The 5,155-nt window shown below is 37.9% G+C and overlaps 1 long non-coding RNA gene across 1 annotated transcript; it reads right to left on the reverse strand.

Moving 5' to 3' along the window:
• Positions 1–566: 566 nt before the first annotated feature.
• Positions 567–3,684, reverse strand: LOC311295371. Its single transcript, XR_014628316.1, has 2 exons — positions 1,555–3,684; positions 567–996 (listed from the first exon to the last, which is right to left on the reverse strand). It is a non-coding gene; the product is annotated as an uncharacterized lncRNA (long non-coding RNA).
• Between the last annotated feature and the right edge of the window lie 1,471 nt (positions 3,685–5,155).

Raw genomic sequence — 5,155 nt, forward strand, 5'->3', positions numbered from 1 at the left:
ATGCAACATATGCAGTAATGTAAAAGCAGAACCATCATAAAAACCCTGACAAGTTTTTTTCCCCTCCAGAATTCCTTTACTTTTACTCTTGATACCTTAAGTACATTAGAGTATGCAAGATAATTTTGCTTAACTAGGGTTAGAAATATATGACTAGTAGTTTTTCGCTAAAGCGGTATTATTGGTTATTAAAAGTACTTCAGTGTAATAAAGTATCTCAATATTTATTCCATGAGTCAGCCCTGCAAACCTGTTGGTAGACAACTTAGTGGATAGTGAAAATATGCAGTCAAACACTCTGGAGCCCATCCCAGATGATGTCCCACCAGCAGGAGGCCTTACCAGGGACTCTATTGTGGAGCCCATCCCGGTCCAGCAGCACACCAGTGTCTCCAACTCAGCTGAATAAGTCTACATCATTTTTCTTATTTTATGTACTGTACAATTTAAATGTTTATGTTGATTTTGAGATGTTTAACGTTTGTTGTAAATAGTTGGGGGAAAAACGTTATAGAAGAATTTGTTTCATGTAGAAATTATGACTGTCATTACAAAAATAAACAATGTCCAGAGCAATGAATTCTCTTTTATTTACACATTTAAAGTTGCATAATTTTTTTCCTTTTAAAAAAATATAAGTGAAAAAAGTTAAAGAATATAATATATATACATATTTTTCAATCATTCTTTCAAGAAGAGAAAACAGCCTGTCCATTCTCTCTTGTGCTCTCCTCGCCTCTGCAGTCCCATGTCTTCTCTCAAGTCCAAAAACTCGTCCTCTCTGTCTCGCCTTCTTCGTGGTGCTGGTGCTGCTACCCCTGGCTCCTCTTCTTGGTCACACACTGCTGAACTCAGCCCTGGTGTGTCCTCGGGGATTGAGGCAATGAGGGTGCAATGCCTCTGTCCCAACATCTCATCCATGAGGACAAACCAGGGCCAAGTTTCAGCCGAGGGTTTCCCACTCACACCATCACCTGTCCCAGGACACGTGCAATCCTAAGGCAGAGCAAATTAACCATGGCTTGTTAACAACAACAGCACAATACATTTCAGCAAAGATGTGATCTCAACTTTCTTACTTTGTATTTTTAAAATCATTCATATTCAGAAATCATATTCATGAATACTCAAATTTGGTTAAAACCTTTGTAGACATGGCTTGCATGACAGCACTACAAAAACACATACAAGTGAAACCCCATTGCCTCATCTATGGTACTGCTTTTCCTATTGTTGTGGGCTTTATAGGGTGAGTGATATTTCTTATTTACACAAGTTTGACAGACTAGTGCAAATATTACAATACAATGTCATTTAATTTATTTAGTTTTTTTTTTTTTTTAAATTGCAGTTTAATAAATTGAGCTGTCTGCTCCTTGCTCCCTGAAACAATTATTAAACTATTAGCACAAGTTTTGCCTCAGACCACCTGACAAATGAAGCCACGCAATGGTGATGGAGTTAAGGTGAAGTTTATAAGAAAGAAAAACTTGTGGCTTTTAACTCAGGTTTCACTAGCTAAGTTATTTGAGTAAATTAAAACATAATACTTACATTTAAATGTGAATTTGCCGTCCACCAGCGAACTCTCGGCCGTCTTTTTTTTATTTTTATTTTTTATAAAAATGTTGTCGTCACCGCCGCGCGATGAATTATGGGGTAGGATAGTCCGCAAAGTGTCCATTTATGTATCCTTCCTTTCACGGGGAAACGAAGGGTGCATTTGGCGTCGCTTTAGCCTTCGTCGCGCCGCGATGACGCAACCGGCCTTCGAATACGGACTTCGGAGGATGCAGAATTGAATTGGGACAGCCTTCATAGCGCCGCGGTGACGCAATCGGCCTTCAAATGCGACCTCCGAAGTGTGCAGCCTTTGAATTGGGACATCCTTCGTCGCTCCGCTGTGACGTTTCGACGCGCCGCTGTGACGCAATCGGCCTTCAAATACGGACTTCGGAGGATGCAGACTTCACATTGGGACACAGCTATAGTCTCCTCGTTTCTCTCCTGTTTTACAGGTGGGTAATTGTATAAAAACACCTCAGAAGTAGCATTTATCTATGCTGAAATGTATGTGAGATATGAGTGAACTGTTTTTAGTGAAATGAGCTTCGTTAGGGTCTGTTTTTGATTTAGTTTGAAATGAGTTGAAACGAGAGGGCAAAGTCCAACAGAGTAACGGTCGAGAGACATTACTAGAGAGCAAGTCAGCTCAACACACACTTTCCCCGTGTATATATATGTACATGAAGATATTTTTTTGAGCTTGTAATGTTAACAGATATGTTTAGCTCACTGTATGTCAGTTTCCCACCATCTGTTGGAAATGTTTTTTTGCTCAATGAGTTTATACAAAAATGTTTACAGTTTAAAACGAGGATTAAAAGTTACACTTTAATCACTTTATGAGTTCTGACTGAGCATGATTTTGCAGTACTGTATTAACATGATACTGATAAAATACTGTGAATGGAAGATTCTAAGTATCTAAAAAAACGCTGGTGAATATTACCATTGTCTTTACATTTCATTTTGATAAATTGTATAAAATACAAGCATGAAGAGTAAGTGAACATGCATTTGGTGGAAAGAGGTTTATTTTAATATGGATTCTGCATTGACATGGACACTGAAAATTCATTGTAATGTTAAAAAGACACTGAACATATAATATGTGAAACATACAATGATACTTAACAATAGAGATGTGATTGCTGAAGAAAATTCAGAAAATAAATTACTGCAGAGAGCTCGAACCTGATAACACTGTCTCCTCGTTTCTCTCCTGTTTTACAGGAATTAATCTGTTATCCACGGTGCCGTTGCTACGGTACCTGTTACATTTTGACATTTAAATTGTTTTTTAAAGATCATTTTTGTTGTTCAATTTAACAATATATTTCTTGCAGTTCAAAGCATAAAGTGTCTTGTATTTATCTTGGACTTATATTCATTCCTCATTTTTAGTTTTTCTTAGATTGTTTCCTTAAACCACTTGGCATGGTTGGGCTTAGATAGGCCTTGCATGAATTGCCCAGTTAGGACCCACATAAGATCCTTACAGAGCCCACTTTAAGCCCATAGGGGCATTCACGGTTGAATCCTGGTGCAAGCCCACTTTAAACCCCTTTAGGCAGGTGGGGCCCAAATGGGTCTGACATGAATTACCCAGTTAAGACCCACATAAGACCATTACAGGTCCCACTTAAAACCCATCTGGGCATCCACGGCTGGCCCCCGTGTGGATCCCGGGTGCAAGCCCATTTTAAACGCCCTTTAAGCAGGTGGGGCCCAAATGGGTCTGTCATGAATTGCCCGGTTAAGATCCCACATAACACCCTTATAGATCCCTTTTAAAGCCCATCTGGGCATCCACGGCTGGATCCTGGGTGCAAACCCACTTTAAACCCCTTTGGGTAGGTGGGGCCCCAATGGGTCTGGCATGAATTGCCCAGTTAGGACCCACATAAGACTCTTACAGAGCCCATTTAAAGCCCATCTGGGCATCCACGGCTGGATCCTGGGTGCAAGCCCACTTTAGACCCATTCGGGCAGGTGGGGCCCAAATGGGTCTGACATGAATTGCCCAATTAAGACCCATGCAGTACCCTTACAGGTCCCACTTTTAGTATGTCTGGGCTTCCACGGCTTGCCCCAATGTGGATCCCGGGTGCAAGCCCATAATGGGGCCCACATTTGCCGCCCATGAAGCCCTCATCTGGGCCCCACATGTCATTGCTGGCTGGGATAGTACATTGCCTTTTAACTTTGAATCAAGTTTCATTATCCTTTGCTAAATTTCGAATCACCTTGATCTATTAGGCCTTTAGATACTGCTGATTAACCATTTTTCTTAACCTTATTTTACTAGCTTTTAATTCAAGCAGGCGATTGTTTTACTTAGTCAGGTCTATTTAAGGATCTGTGTAATAAAATCTAACCAAAAAGTTCTAGAATACTTTCGTTTTTATCCTTAACACAAATATCAATAATTATATTATTTTGTTTCAAACAATGTCATTAATTTTAAAATTAACTCTCACCCAGCTGTTGCCATGATAATAGCCTTAGCTGCTGATATGCTATTTAATCTTTAATTACTTATCCTAAAATCCTATTTTTCCAGAATTAACTGATGGACATAACATGTCCTGCCTCTATTTGTAATGGATCCAGTGATCCAGATCATTAAATCTGTAACTTCATTCTGAATTAAGAAAGCTTTTTAGAATTTTGCTTTATGAGCAAATATCCTATTTCACTGAAATGTCTTAACCGTTAAGATTCATTTCAGTTTAAATCTAACATGTTTGTGTTACATTGTTCTTGGTCTTGGTTTTAACTTTGTGCCCCCTACATAATTTGCTTTAATTCATTGAAGACCTTTCTCAACAAAACAAATCCATATTTCATTTCTGGAAGCCGGGCTAAATAAGCAAGCACTGTTACTGTATTCCTAGATAGACTAGACCCGCAGTCACTCAGATATCAAATACAAACATTAGACAATACATGAAAGGAACATTTCAATAATCACACTGGTAACTTCTTTAACTAATAATAATCCAGAAATTAAATATGTTTAAATTAAATATTTCAATCTCCTTTTGAAAGTTTTTCTTTTGCTATTTTAACAAATGGAAACACCTAAAAAATATTTAATTTAGTCATTCATTCATCGCTATAGAAGTCTACCCTATTATCTATTCGGACCTAGTCCAGCATAGTAACTTATTCTCTCTTATTAGAGAACAACCATTACAACTATTAAATTTTTTTTAGCATCTATGATATCTGAATTAGGGTTCTAAACCCCTTAAGTTTCTTCAAAAATAGTCCCTAGATTATTTTATCTTTTCAGTAATGTACCTATTTAGAGTCCCTATACTCTACAGAATTAAGACATTTTCCTCTTCTCAATTTACATGTACCTGAAATATTTTCAAATTAATCAGTAATTGTTCAAATCATGAGATCTAAATACTCAAGTCCTACAGTATAGTTTGATTGAAACAAATAAAACATCAATAAACATTACACAAAATTAATTATTATGCTAAGCTTAAACCATTAGTTGGTCCACATCTTCCTACAGATGTGTTGATCATCTCGTTGCCCCATGGACGTTCCATCTTCACCAGGGTGATTCTTTGCG

This window comes from Rutilus rutilus, assembly GCF_951802725.1.
Source record: "Rutilus rutilus genome assembly, chromosome: 8".
Lineage (NCBI taxonomy): Eukaryota > Metazoa > Chordata > Actinopteri > Cypriniformes > Leuciscidae > Rutilus > Rutilus rutilus.